The sequence below is a fragment of the Crinia signifera genome, chromosome 19 (genome assembly GCF_055691185.1).
Source record: "Crinia signifera chromosome 19, ASM5569118v1, whole genome shotgun sequence".
In the NCBI taxonomy this organism is placed as follows: Eukaryota; Metazoa; Chordata; class Amphibia; order Anura; family Myobatrachidae; genus Crinia; species Crinia signifera.
In genome coordinates, this window is record NC_139226.1 from 19,041,503 (window position 1) to 19,057,997 (window position 16,495).

The window sequence follows — 16,495 nt, forward strand, 5'->3', positions numbered from 1 at the left end:
CTCGGGACCCCACTGTTCTGCAGGTCCTGACACTATCGCTGAAAATGGCTACAATACACATAGCTATCACATCAATGTTTGATTCCAGGCATGCTATCTGGTCTGAAGCTCACAGCAGACTATGCTTTTATAGGTGAGCAGCTACCAACACACCTGTCACTAATCATCTAGGGAAATGGTTAACATAAGCTATGGAATCTTAGTTAAAACAGGGTGCATGAGAGAATGTGACCACAATAAGACTAATTTAAAAAAATAATCTAATAAACAATATATACACAATATATATATTGTTTATTAGATTAATAACATTGTATAACATAGCATTGTTTTAAGAAAGTACACTAAATTTTAAGAAGGTACAGTAAGCCATATTAAGGCCCTTACTTTGCTGCGGGCACTGCTAGCACAGAATTGCACAGCCTGTCAGTAGACTTGTGCACTGACAGGAGCCAGGAACTGGAGGACACTACCGCCGAACAGACAAGACAGGACAGCTGAGTGCAGCATCAGGGATTCCACCTCCCGCTGCACCGATTGGTTAGTACTGGTGACTGACTTGCCCCACTACCAGTAATGCTCTGTGCCGTCTGAGGGTCCCGGCAGCGCATTACAGGACAAGCGCCAACAGCTGAGTACTGTATGACAGTGATGCAGATCGGGGCGGGGGCGGCCCTGACCGTCTCTGCCTACTGGCCGGCCCGCTCGTATCGCAGGGGGGAAAAAGACATGTGGATGTCAGGCTCCATGTTAGAGCCACCGGCCGCGGCACCCCAGTGACAGCGCCGCGGCACCCCAGGGAGCCGCGGCGCACAGTTTGGGAACCACTGGTTTATTGATAAATAAAATTTACTAAGAGTGAGTCTGAATCAGCGCTGTCTTTATTCTTTTGCAATATAGATATCCACCCAAATCTAACTCTCACTGCACGTTACATCTGCCCCACCTGCAGCAGAGCATGGTTTTGTCCATTAAAGAGAGAATTTGCTTTTGCGAGTGAACTAGAATATAGTATAAGTTTATAAGTATACTTACCCTCTTCTTTTTTATTTTGATACTTATTCTGCATTACCACCCACATGGGATTGGGAATGGAAAAGTGTACCTACCGCAGAGGAGTGTGATAGAGCCCAAGCCGTGGGGTGAGGGAGGGCGTCAGTGGGAAAGAATCCAGTTTATGTTCCAACAAAAGGGTGGTTGATAGTGTTTAAGGGGGTGGGGGGCCCCAGATATATCAGTGTATGGGGCCCCAAAAATCATGTTGCCTGCCCTGACGAGAGAGAGAGAGAGAGAGAGAGAGAGAGAGAGAGCATATATTTCAGAGCAGGAGCCCAACAGGAGCAGGAGCCCAGCAACAGATGACGCCATTGTCTCCCAGAGTTCTACAATACCTCTGATTATTAGATGCTATTATATAACGCGTACCACCGCAGGTTTCATCTTAAAAAGATTTTATTTAACTATCAAATATAGCAAAATGATATTGAAGAGTTACTTACAGTACATGTCCTCTTATGACGACTGTTCTTAGAGCTGTCGGAATTCAGAAATAGAAAATATTAAAGTCACATGTACTGTATTTAAAGATTTATTTCTAGAGAAGTGAGCTGTCGCCGTCACTTCCTTACATGAGCAACATCCTCATTAGTAAATAAGGCTGACCAGATATAGATGAAAAGTAAATCTCTAAATATGTGATTTGAGTCCATCTCCTTCTAGCGATCAGGTCAAAATCCCCCCCCCCCCCCCCCCATGAGTGTTTTAATAATTTCTAATACATGTGTAGAACCTTCAGGTATTTATGGCTGCGACTCACGTTTTTTTGTGATGCATTCGCACGTTTTTGTGCACATGTAAAATATTGCACAGGATTCCCAACATTGACTATTCGCACCCGGCCAAAGCATGTCATGCCATGCATGTGCATCGCGGCCTAGAGAGAGAGGTTATAAGGCTGGTGTAACGGTGTAAAGGTTAGGGAATATAGATTGTTGGATCTGGCCAAATTAGAAGTAGCGTTCAGGAGACCTCACAGGAAATAATGCTGACGTCAACGCGTTTCGTAACCATTAGTTCACTGAAAACTTTTTCAAGACGGAGCTCTCCCCACTTTGCTACCTAGGACCATTACCTTCCCTTCTGTCCTGCCCTCAGGGATTCAGGGCCAGATGCTCTAAACTTGAAAAGCAATAAAATGGAGAGTGATAAACAACCAACCAATCAGCTCCTGTCTGACATTTTTCAAACACAGCCTGTTACATGGCAGGTAGGAGCTGATTGGCTGGTTGTTTATCACTTCCAATTGTATCACTTTTGAAGCTTAGTGCATCTGGCCCTCAGTCAGTACCATATATGGTATTATTAGCATTCATTTATATAGAGCCCGGTGACATAGCATTAGCTTCACACACTTTGCAGTGGCTTGGAGGCACTGGGTTGCATGTGGGCAGGGTTGGACTGGCCCATAGTGGAACAGTGGAATACCCAGGTGGGTCACACTGCCTAGGGCCCACCTTCTCCTCTCTAAATCAGATTCCAAACTTTCACATTTATCAAGGGGCCCAGACATGAAACTGGTTAGGCAAACCTCTGTGGTATCTGGACAAACCCCCTCTAGAGGCTGGCCACTCCCCTAAACATGGGCCCCTACCATGGCATTTCCCAGTGGGCCTGTCCAACACTGCTTGTGGGCACTAGGGGTCTGCTAGGACTTTTGCTATTCCCCTGTCTGGACCTGCAGGGGTGTAGCAGGGGTTGAAAAATACATTGTTTGGGCATTGTTTTTTTTTTACATTTCCCCATTGGCTGCTAATGTATGCAACTGCTGGGTGGAGGGTGCTGCTAGGCCAGTGGTCAGGAAACAGGGGTAAATTTCCCAAAATGGGGTAAAAATGAAATTACTGCTGGTAATGGATGGTTAAGTTGCCGAGACACAGCCGGCAAGTCTACCACTAGAAATTGCGGGGCCCAGGACTGGCATAAGCGTCAGTCTCCCACTCACCCTCCTCAAACACTGTATCCCACTTGTGTTTTTTTCCAGCTGAGCCTGAACCTGTACACAAAAAACAGGCATTGTTTCTTACAGCCTACTTCTAGATCCAGCCTGACGCTCCCCTGTCATCAGCGATGCAGTTTCCTCACGCTGCTCCTCAGACTGGCGTCTCCTCTGCTCTGCCTCAGCTAACTGGAGCAGCGTCACAACATTCCATCCCATGTTTGAGCTGTCTGTGCGTCCTGCGGCATCCAACTGACTCCACTGCCAGGCGGTGGGCATTGTTAACTGAAAAAGGACTGGTCAATGTGCCGCACTGGTTATTAGTGAAGGAGGGGGCCCCGGCTGGGACTAGCTAGTGGGTGAATATTATTCATTGTACTGCGAGTGACCCGGGGCACAGTGCTGTTTACAGCTAAATTAGGCTGGTGGGTGGGCAGGGTTTTAATAGAGTGTCCCGGGTCCTCCTCTCTCATACTCGCCAACATCTGTAGGACAGAAATCGGTACATACTGTAACTGCTGCTGTGAATAAAATACAAGAACTCTGTCCCTAAAGTAAGGACAAAATCTGTGGTGTAAAGTCGTGGCAGCCTGACTGTTTAGCAAAGGTTAGCATGGCTTCCATGTTCACACAGTAGCACTCTGAACCAGCGACATGTGTAGCCTTAAAAAGCTGGAGAAGCGAATTTAATCCCGAAACACGGTCCTCAAAGCAAGGACTTTTACCTGAAGAGCGAAATCTATTGTTGCGAAAAAAAAAATTGTCTGTAGCGCAGTATGTATGGGCAATAACTATAGTGTACATGGCAGCCTGCCATTGTGAATTTTTGTTTGTGGAAAAGTCAGAAGGAATTTGCAAAGCACCAAATACTGTAACTATTGATAAAAAAAAAAAGTACGTTTAAAAAATAAAAAAATATTGTACCCAAGTGTGGATCGAACCACTGTGGCTGTCAGAGTGTAGCTGTGCCTCTACCAGCTATGCCACTGTTACCAGGGATTTTATTCGCTCCATTGGTGTATGATATACAGTAACATCCAATACAAGACATGACCCGTAAAGTACAGTACGTACTGTATGACATGCTCCGTATGATACTGTAGGTCCTCAAATAATGTTTAAGTAGTCATCCAGCAATAGCAAAGGTTAGCATGGCTTCTGTACCAATTACATAAATAACCGTACGTAACTGCTGCTGCGAATAAAATACAAGAACTCTGTCCCTAAAGTAAGAACAAAATCTGTAGTGTAAAGTCGTGGCAGCCTGACTGTTTTGTAGAAGAGATTTTTACGCATGCGTTGTACTGTTTGGGAAAATGTGACATCTGGTGGTCAATGAGTGTAATTGCAGGTTACATTTACAAGATTACGTTACATTTATAACGCGATCTATAACGGGACTATAGCGCAAGGAGCAGGCGCGATTCATGCGCAATTTGCATAGCGCATGTTATGCGCAACGCAGCTACAATGTACTTGGCCACATCTGTACGCATAAAGGGGGCGTGACCATGGGTAAAGTGGGTGTGAACACTGGTAAAGGGGGCGTGGCCATCCCCTTTCTGAATGGTACTCTGCATAAAAAGTTAAAAAGTGAGCGCTAATAATAATATATATACACTCAGAAAAGGGTCTGTAATTGCCCCATGTGTAGGCCCTTAATGGACAGTGCTGCAGGTGGGGCAGATGTAACATGCGCAGAGAGTTCAATTTGGGTAAATACTGGCTGCTTTATTTTTACACTGCAATATACTGTAGGTATTAGTTTGAAGTGGGCAGGACATATTGTGTAATGGTTATCATTACTGCCTCACAGCACTGAGGTCATGGGTTTGATCCCCACCATGGCCCTAACTGTGCAGAGTTTGTATATTCTCCCCGTGCTTGCGTGGGTTTCCTCCGGGTACTCCGGTTTCCTCCCGCATTCCAAAACTATACAGGTAGGTTAAATGGCTCCCAACAAAATTAACCCTAGAATGTCTGCGTGTGCGTGTACATGTGGTAGGGACTATAGGTTGTAAGCTCCACTGGGGCAGGGACTGATGTGAATGTTCAAAATGATCTCTGTAAAGTGCTGCGGAATATGTGTGCGCTATATAAGAAACTGTTAATAAATAAATAATAAGTGCACCCCCCACCCAAATCTAACTGTCTCTGCACATGTTACATCTGCCCCACCTGCAGTACAGTATGGTTTTGTAAAATAGAGTAAAATTTTGCTTTGAGATTTATAATCCGCATTATTTGTTAAGAAAGCCATTTAGGGCCAGATTCTCTAAGCTTCAAAAGTGATCAAATGGAGATTGATAAACAGCCAGCCAATCAGCTCCTGTCTGACATTTTTCAAACATAGTCTGTGACATGGCAGATAGGAGCTGATTGGCTGGCTGTTTATCACTCTCCATTTTATAACTTTTGAAGCTTAGAGAATCTGGCCCTTTATGAGTTATTCATTTAGTATGAGTTCATACTACTGTAGGTGCCGAATTCAGCAGGGATCGCTAACGATTATCGAACAACTGTGCATGCATAGCGAATATGCAAAGGTAAATAGCATCAGAAAATGCGTACAGATCACAAACGCAAAGGGTCCGGAGCTTGACGGACAGGAAACCAGCATTCAGAGGTCATTTTCAAAAGTATCCCAAAAAATGCAGGTGTGACCAGGTTATTAAAGGGTGACTCTCTAACGTCAGCGCCGGCCTCCACCAGCATTTCTCAGCCGCAGATTAGTGGAAGCCTCAGAGCTACTCACATTTGCACGGACGGCAAAGTCTTTTCAATGATTCAGGAATTACGTACAGATTTACGTATAGATAGCGAACTGCGACAGATTTACAATTCCTTTGCAGATTTGCGCAGGGGATTTTTCTTTTTGTCTAGGCTACAATTGCAACTTGCAGCCCAGACAAGGCACACTCTGTCTAACCAAGGAGTCTGTTATTTCTTACTTATCTTTTCTAGACTATCTTTCAAGTCTCTAGCTGGGGACACCACTTCCAATTGAATTGAACCCTGTATATGTTTGTACCTAATTTGAACACGGATCCAGGCTGTGTGTATCAAACGTCTTTCACTAACTGTATGTACAGCGCATGCGGATTACTAGCTGCCTTAAAATCGTATTAAGTTGAGATACTTTGCCATACGGGTAGTCAAGTGATTAACCACTATACAAGTATTGAATTATTCCTTGTAAAAAACTGCTTTTCTCCATTTCGCCATCTCCCGCTACATCCTGTCTGAGTAGGGATAGCACGGGACCATTATCGCAGAATCTTACTGTATTTAATATTATTGTATTGAATTCTTACATTTTTTGACGCACGTATTTTAGCTTGGACAAATAAAAGTAAATTTTTAAACCCCCAATAATATATTCTCTATACATACGTACTAAGGGGTTTATTCTAGTCCATTCTTTCTGACAAAATCCTTCTTAGATGGACAAAACCATGTGCACTGCAGGGGGGCAGATGTAACATGTGCAGAGAGAATTAGATTTGGGTGAGTTATTTTGTTTCTGTGCAGGGAAAATACTGACTGCATGATTTTACATTTCAATATAGATCTCACTTTGAAGAAAAACTCCACCCAAATCTAATTCTCTCTGCACATGTTACATCTGCCCCACCCGCAGTGCACATTGTTTTGTCCATCTAAGAAGGATTTTGTCATAAAGAATGGACTAGAATAACCCCCTAAGTGTGCCCCAAAAATCCTTGTGTATGTTCTCTTGTAGTCATCCTCGTGACCCCCCTTTTTCAGTGCAATGGCAGCTTCTCAGATTAGCGATACAGATGTAGCCCCTGCCATCCTTGGCTGGGGCTCGCCAGACCCTCCCCGCTGGCGAGTGCCGGCGGACAGGGGCTACACTGACCCGGGACGCGCGTTCGTCTCACACAAGCGTCCCAGTCTCTTGGCGGGGACGCTGCGTGTCCCTGCCCGTCTCCGCTTCAGGGAGATGGGCAGGGTTAGGGGGGGAGTTCGGGCGACGGGGAGTACCTGCGGCGACGGCGGGGGAGGCGGTGGGTACCGGAGGCAGGCTCCGTTGCCAGGGGGCGAGTGAGCATCTCGTGTGCGCACGCCCCCTGGCGGGATGGGATGAGCTCCATCTGTACATGCTGAATTAGGGCCTGTCGTCATTTATTCTGGATGTGTAAGTAATTCATTTGTGCCCAGCTCTGAAAGCAACTCATTCTATGCGCATTTTACACCAAGTTTAATTCTCAGTATGATTTCATGCAGGGATTAATGTTTCCCAGGAAATCTAGCGAGACATTCTGGTTTTACGTCTGCCACCTCAGTAAATAACATATGCAATATCCGTTACAGTATTGCACAACACTCATTTCATTGCCACACATGGGACACTTTCAAGTTGTAGATTATATTCTTTAAACCCTTTGAGTGTTTCCTGTATAATTTACAGCAAGCAATTTCCGCTTGTTTCATTGCTTCCCTATTTTAATTCTTTATATATGTGAACACTTTGCGGTTAGCTAAAACCACAAAGGTTAATTCGATCAGACCACAATGTCAATGAAGTATGTGGTCTGACCTCATTGATTTTGTGGTGTAACCTACTTAACTTGGTTTTAGCTAACCCCCAAATTCTCATGTACGCTCATGGGATTTCTTCACCATTAGTAGGGTAGAGCAAGCTCCGCTTGGGTGGCAACTCAGTGGAACTCATCCAATCAGACGAGCGCTGCTATGTGGCGTTCCCTGATTGGCTCTCTGGTCCTCTAAGTGACAGAAGACAGTCAGGGGAAAGGAACCCATGTATTCTCCTGTATAACCTTCAGTTCAGATGGACAGGGTAACTTTAATTTTTTATTTTGCCCCTTGGATGCCTTCAGGGAACGAAGAGGTCCAATCTACACTGGACTTTGTTGAGTATTTTTTTTTTTTTTTTTTTGCAGGTACCCTATGGATCTACTGGAGAAGAGGATCGAATTGCTAAAGTATGTGGGAATACAGGAGTATATTTCAATGTGTGAGTGGAGTGTGCATGCATGTTTATTAAACGTTTACTCAAGAAGGGGGACTATGTGTCTTTATTTGAATATTTGTTGACTGTGAAACTACAAGTAATGACAAAAATGATTCAAAATCATTGATGGTCTATGACCAATGTTGAATACTTTTGCAATACTATTTTACAAAGAGCAGGGATAATGAACTTAGCTCCACCCCCAATACTCCCGTGAAACTCCAAGCCAGGGCTCTTATTGGACCACAGCCTACTGTATTGGAAAGCAATGATGAATATCAGTGGGTGAAACCATCAAAGATGGATTCACACCATCAAGGTTACCCATCAATGGTATCATCAATAGGTAACCCACCAATGATCATCACTAGAACCAGATCACTGTAATAGTATATCAGCCTCTTAACCTGCAGTAAAGATAATGATAGAGATGGGACCTAAAGCCTATAGAGGCTGTAGATGAGAAGGACTACACATTCCTTATATAGGGTGATATGTACTAAGCCTAAAATGCAGCAAAACCCCCTTTTACTGCATTTTCGTATGCCCTATAGAAGCCTATGGGCTTCTATCACTGCCCTCCGCCAACCCGCCGCCTCCGCTACCTCCGCCAAACCCCCTCTCCCCCAGGCATACCTTCCTACAGGTCCTCATGGACCCGGGAGGTAAAACCCTCCTCCCCCTAGCAAGGCAGCCGGACGTCCTTCCGGCTGCAGGGGGAGGAGGAGGAGGCGCTGGGGACAGCCTACTTAGTTGTTCCGGCATGAGGGGAGAAGGAGGCGGAAGGGAGGTGACGGAGACCCCCCGCACACCACAGTACAGGTGTCTTCACCAACAGCCCATAGTCATGGCAAGAGTGCTTTTTACAGCTGTATACACTACTCATGACCATTAGTGGCACCAGGTGCTAGAGAAGCTTCATGGTAATTTCACTGAGGCTTTTCTACATCTGGGTACACTATAGAATGTTGGTGCACAGTTCACCCTTTAGTGGTTGTTGGCAGTGGCAGTTTTTACCTATGGGCTGCAGCCCCTCCAGGTAGAATCCGCCACTGTTGTGAAGCCAGATACAGTCTGTGAGACTGCTCTTGGCTTCACTGTGACTGGCAGTGACTTACTATTGGAAGTCCGACCTGCCAGTCACCAAGGTAGTCCCATTGGGAGGATTTCCCTTCCTTCCGGGAAGCCTCTATGGGCTGCCCCTAAAACCTGGGATTGCAAATTCACCGTTTCCATTGCCTGTCATCTGTATTATACAGGCACCAGGACCGTGAATTCCCTTCTATGGGCTGTTGCTGAAGCAGCCCATAGAACCTGGCCAGATGCGCAGTATAGAGGTGTGTACCGCACATGCACCAGTCCAAGCACCTGTCATCATAGTACAGGCACCGGGAATGCAGAGCCTGAGGCGAGAACCGGGAGGAAAGGCGACAGTAGCTGTGGCAGTGGGGGGGGGGGGGGTGTCAGTAACATGGCCAGCGGCAGCCCCCCTCCTGCCAAAAGGTACGAGCCACCACTGGTTGTTGGACAGTACACACTGGTAGGAGTCATCAGAAATAACGGGCGGCTGGCAGATGGCAAAGTAGCCTCATACATTCTGGCAACCAACAGTCTAGAATACAGTTCGGGTGTTGGAAAAATATACTGACCTGTAAAATACAAAACTTCTATTCATGGATTTTAGTTGTGAAAAAAATCTAGTAATAAAAAGTATATGGGGGAAATTTACTAAGATGGGAGTTCTATTTCAGATGTGATGTTGCTATGGGCAACCAACCATATACTATCTATTGTCTTCTAGAAGGTGCTAAATAAATAAGTAGAATATGATTGATTTCCCATGTGAAATAGAGCTCCCATCTTAGTACACTGTATGTATATATATATATATATATATATATATATATATATATATATATATATATATATATATATATATATATATATGTATATATATTCTTCTTCTTTAATGCTCCAGTGTTCTAGCTACAGATGGAACCCCTCTTGTCTTTGCCAGCCGTCGCCAGGGGGGCGCGCACGCACGAGATGCTTGCGCGCCCCATAGCAGCAAAGCTCCCCACCACCATCCGCTGCCTCCCCCGCCGCTATTGCCGTTCCCCACCGCCACAGCTCCGTCCCCATCGATATCTCTGGACCGCGAGCCAATAGGAGCTTGCGGTCCTGCAGCCAATCAGGAACGGGCACCAATACCACTAATGCCGCTCCTGATTGGCTGCCGGCTGCAAGCTCCTGGCTCGCGGGAGTATTGAATGAAGATAGCGATGGGGACGGAGCCAGTGGCGGGCTGGGGCAGGGTGCCACATCATCCCCTCGAGCCGGTATGTACTTGGCCTGGCCTGGCCAGGGCCGTAACTAGGGGGCAGCTGGGTGCTGAGAGACCCGAACGCTGAACCTACTTTGTGGTTCCGCCGTGCCCTTGCGAGGGTCTTCTGTTTCAAGTCCTGCCTGACCTATCTGCTCCTTGGTCTTTTGTGCAGCCGCAGCAGCCAGCATTGCTGCTGAGAGGGATTTTTTCTTCCTGGACTGGTTTAACAAGCATGTTACACGCCCCCCCCCCCCCTTCCCCCAGCAATGAGCATGTAAATCTCCCCTGGGCAACGAGAATGTAATCCCCCATGGCAACAAGAATGAAAGAAGCAAGAAGCATGCAACCCCTGGTGACGAGCAATATACCTCTGACAATGAGCATGTAGGTAAGTGGCAGTTATGTGATATAATATGTAATAGGCATTATAGTGTGTGGTATAATATGTAATGGGTAATACGATGTGTTGTATTATGTTTAATGGACATTATGGTGTGGCATTATGTTTAATTGGCATTACGGTGTGTTACATTATGTGTAATTGTCATTACGGCGTGTGGCTTTTTTTGTAATGGGTATTATGGAGTTTGCTAAAATGTGTAATAGGCATTACGGTGAGTAGTCTAATGTGTAATACCACGCCCCTTTTTATGATGGCACGCCTCCTTTCCATGCGACCACGCCCCCTTTTCGCTGCGCAAAGGTCCAGCCTGCTTTATTATTTGGATCTGGGACCACCCATTAACATAATTCTAGAATCGCCTATGCTGCCGATCTCCCTGAAGCGGAGATGAGCAGGGTCCTGCCGCCCAGCCACCAAGAGACTAGAATGTGTGAATTTCTGCATTTAGACACTACCACCTACCTCACTGAGAGATCTGAACACTTTAAATCCTGCAAAGATAAAGATCTTGTGTACTGCTTAAATGATGGGGAACAAAGAAACAAAGGCACTCACAGGAGACTTTAAAATAAAACTTATCTCATGGAAAGTACATTTTGGCCCAGAACAGGTTCAGGAACCCAGTTCCTGATGGTGTTTTATTTAATAAGAGGTTCAGGAGCTGAGTTCTTTCTGGTCCCTGCTGAAATATTGCACTGATTGCCGCACCCATTGCTTTGGATACAAACAGGTTGACGTTTATTTTTGAACCACATGGTGGCAGTAGAGGTCTTACGTAAGTCTCCTCAATTTAAAGTACACAGCACTGACTGATATCACTGACACAACATCTCTATTGATGTGATACCCCACTGATGAGCTGGCAAACGGACAGGATCAGGAGAAATTTGTGTGAGAAACAGAACGACATGCTGATTTGCTATCTATATCTGGTACTCACATAGGGGCCATTTACGGTTCAAGTGGCGTGAACCAAATTCGTCTCCTGCCTCGACTGTGAATGGCAGGCCGTTCTCATGGAGTGGTGCTGGCTGGGGGCGTGTGGCAGCGTGCTTTGGTGTCGCCCTTGGGAACGCACAGCATTTCGTGTTCGTCCCCATGACAACGCTGGGCATTCCCATGGGTTTGGGAGCGGGACGAGGTGTGCCGCGGGCGTCTGATGTCTCATGATGTCAGCTGCCTGCCCTGTCTTTTCGTCCCGCTGCCCGCAGAAACAAGTCAGTCTCCGCTGACATATTTACGAAGGCAGGGGAAATCATTCGATGGTCGGTGACCATCGAATGATTTCTCCTGCTGCAGGCACATGTGAGGGGATGCGACTTCTTTGACACACTTCCTTTGCATTCTTGCGAGGGGAAACGGTGGCGAAGGGGCGTGCATTCGCCGGAGCGGCGTCACAAGGACTTCACAGAGTTCGCTGTTTGAAACACTGAACACACAAGAGTTCTACCAATAACTAATATATATATATATATATATATATATATATATATATAATATATATATATATATATATATATATATACACATCTATATCTATCTATCCAGCGGGGTAACTATAGCACCGCACCCCCCGCCACCGCGGGGGGTCGCTGTGCATGTGGGGGCTGCGGTGCTATAGTTAAACCCCCCCCCCTAATCCCCCGCAGACTTACCTATCTCGCCGGTCCCGGCGGCTCCGTTCTTCTGCTGAGGACCACCACAAAATGGCCGCTCCCATATAGCACATAGTTCTCTGAAACTGTCTGCTGTATGGGGGCGGCCATTTTGTGGTGGTCCTCAGCAGAAGAACGGAGCCACCGGGACCAGCGCGATAGGTAAGGCTTTGGGGGATTGGGGGCGAATTTGCATGGGCGGCGGGCGGGGGGGTAGGGGTGCTTGGCGGGGCGGCGGCGGGGGGGGGCGCCCCCCCTAACGGCAGGGGGGCGCCCAAAACGTAGCTACGCCACTGTATCTATCTTTATAGCAAATATATGGAAAAAATCCAAGGGAGGCACTCACCGAATATAAATCCAGGCTTCAATGCTACAAGTTAACTGTGTCACTGGTGAGTTTAAACGAAGGTCAAGCGAAGAAGAACCTTTTTGAAGATGAACACGATGAGACAACAATGGACAAACAACTGCAAATATCTATATCTTGACACATTAATATAAGGGAAAGTAATTTTATTATTTCACAATTATCAACAAAATAATTATTTATTGCTAATAACAAGGCAATTATTTATTTTATGATGTTGAATACAAATCCCAGTGTTAATGTTGTCTCTTGTGTAAACAATCTCTCTCATAACCTAAGTCATGGATGGGAGCCAGAACTTCCAGTAATTGTCTGCGCGTCCTGTAAACTACTTTCATAAGGTTACACCAACAATCTACAGTAGGTTTATTTAGCTACAATGTGCAATATTCTTCATAAGTGTCAGTACAGATGACTTACAGTCGCCTTAAATATTTGTAAACACCAGTCGCATTTCCGTTGAAATTCTGCAATAAAATAGTTTTTCTGTTCCCTTATTTAAAATTTCCCTTATAAAAAGAGTTATCTTTTTTCTTTCTTCCCCATATTTCAAATGTACTGTAAGTTTGTAACCTGGCGGCAGAGTAGCACTGTCCATGAGCACTGACACTGAGCATCTCAGAGGTTGTACAGTGCCGTGACCGAAACCCACCTATTACAAAATAAACGTAAGTATTAACGAAGTAGAGAGAAGAAGGGTACCCAGACACTGCAGCCAACCTCCGCTGCACCTGCCTCTCTACTGCCTCCTATGGTAGTGACGTGCAGGACATCTCATTGGTCTCCAGCTGACACCTGCTGTGCGGTGAGGTCCTAGCACTCCATCTGCTATTGTATCTGCGCTGACTGGTGGTCTGCACCGCTGCTCCCCCTTGGGTGGAGGTCATTAAACACTTCCCCTATAGGATGGGCTATTGCTGGACATGGATAATACCTGATGATAACCCTTACCGTCCATCCAATTATGGCCCACATTGTGTCCTATCTGTATAAACCCACCCCATGTCCTTTTATCCTTCTACGCCCCCCATATGGTGCTCCGTATCTGCCCCCTCCTATCTGTCTGTCAGTCTGTCTATGCTGCCTTACAACTGCCCATCTATGTCCCCCATTCATCCCTATGGTGCCATGTCTGTCAATGCTACCAACATGTCTATTTACCCATATGGTGCTCTGTCTGTCTGCCCATGACTGTGTATCTGCTTGTCCTTATATGCCCCCTGTCTATACCCCCAAATGGAACTGTCCATCCACCAATGTCCCCAACACCACATCCATGTATGCCCCCGAATTGTGCTGTAGTCAGGTAGTATCTCCTCTGCTCACTGTCTCTCTCCCTGACACCGTCTCTCTCCCTCCTGTCCCTCCCTCCATGATACTATCTGTCCCTGCCACTGTATCTCTCCCTTACTCTCTTCCTGACACTGTCTCTCTCTCATTGATACTGTCTCTCTCCACTCCCTATCTCTCCCTCCCACACTCTGACACACTGTCTCTTTCCCCCTGACATGGTCTGACTCTCGCCGACACTCGCTCATATTGACACTCCCTCTCTCTCCCTCTTTCTTACACAGTCTCTCCCCCATATTATCTCTCCCTACCTCATGGACATTCTCTTTCTCTGACACTGTTTCTCTCCCTCAGGCTCTCTCTCCCTCTTATTGACACCATCACTTTCTCTCTCACTCTCTCTTGTTCCCCTCTTTCTCTCTCTCTCTACCTCCTTTATCTCTCTCACTCCTGCTTGCATCCTTCCTTTCATCTATTCCTCCCACACACTTTTACACCCACTCTCTCCCTTCTCATCACTTTCTTTCTTTTTTTGCTTATTCCCTACTTTTCCATGAAACTCTCTTTCTCAAACTTGTTCCTCCCTCACTTTCCCTGTCTCTCTCCCCATGACACCCTCTTTCTCTAACTCGCTCCTCCCTCACTTTCCCTGTCTCTCTCCCCCTGACACCCTCTTTCTCTAACTCGCTCCTCACTCACTTTCCCTGTCTCTCTCCCCCTGACACCCTCTTTCTCTAACTCGCTCCTCCCTCATTTTCCCTGTCTCTCCCCTTGACATCTTCTTTCTCTAACTCGCTCCTCCCTCACTTTCCCTGTCTCTCTCCCCCTGACACCATTTTTCTCTTACTCGCTTCTCCCTCACTTTCCCTGTCTATCTCCCCCTGACACCCTCTTTCTCTAACTCGCTCCTCCCTCACTTTCCCTGTCTCTCTCCCCTGACACCCTCTTTCTCTAACTCGCTCCTCCCTCACTTTCCCTGTCTCTCTCCCCTGACACCCTCTTTCTCTAACTCGCTCCTCCCTCACTTTCCCTGTCTCTCTCCTTGACACCCTCTTTCTCTAACTCGCTCCTCCCTCACTTTCCCTGTCTCTCTCCCCTAACACCCTCTTTCTCTAACTCACTCCTCCCTCGCTTTCCCTGTCTCACCCCTTGACAATCTCTTTCTCTAATTCGCTCCTCCCTCACTTTCCCTGTCTCTCTCCCCTGACACCCTCTTTCTCTAACTCGCTTCTCCCTCACTTTCCCTGTCTCTCCCCCCCTGACACCATTTTTCTCTTACTCGCTTCTCCCTCACTTTCCCTGTCTCTCTCCCCCTGACACCCTCTTTCTCTAACTCGCTCCTCCCTCACTTTCCCTGTCTCTCTCCCCTGACACCCTCTTTCTCTAACTCGCTCCTCCCTCACTTTCCCTGTCTCTCTCCCCTGACACCCACTTTCTCTAACTCACTCCTCCCTCACTATCCCTGTGTCTCTCCCCTTGACACCGTTTTTCTCTTACTCGCTTCTCCCTCACTTTCCCTGTCTCTCTCTGCTAAGACGATCTTTCTCTCTCACTTCTCTATCTCTCCTGCCCCCTAAGGGCAACGTAGTGACAAAGGCGGGGGGGGGGGTAGTCAAGATTTTGCTGTGTAGTCCGCAAAGTTCTAGTTATGCCCCCTGGCCCTCCCTTTGGCATTATGAAATACACTGTATATGCAGGTCACATGTGTGATACCACATTAAGGGGCAGAGAACCAATTGTATGTATCTATTGTTCTTACTTTGATCTGTGATCCTTTGAATGACCTGCCTATAAAAACCCCTGGAAGTGACAAAAGACCCTTTAGAGTTTGGGAATTAAAAAAAAAATATTTTCTAGGTGAAATTTGGGGAATAATATGTCATGGATTCTGATCAAATCAGTTAAAACGTACGCCTATAACAATACAAGGGACAAGATTATCTTTTGTAATATTTTACGTTTATTTAACTTTTGCTCTTGATATCTGCATTTCCTGTAATCACAATTTTGGTGGAAATCCCCATAAACTATGAACCTATGAACCCTCTGCTAAGCTTAGCATGTTTTAGATTTATTTGTGAACTTGTGGATTTACCCTTGGACTTGTTTCTCTGTACTTCCGATGTTCTCAAATTGGCATGAACTCAAACGTAAGTACAACTGCTGTGAATTATCATTAGATTACTAAGTATACAGCGACAGGCACATTACAGGAAAGCCCCATAATCATTGTTACATTTCTATACTTTATACTTAGTACCAATTAAGAAATCATTGAGGCTCATTGCAGCAGACATTGGGTGAAATGTAATAGGATGAGAAATTCAGAAAGTGAGAGATGTGGTAAAAAAACAGTGTGATTTTGCAGTGTAAATGATTGCCGCTTTTAAAAACTGGAAATTCTTACCAAATCTCTCCCTTTCTGATTCTCTCATCCTATTCAATTCCACCCATAGGGTCTGA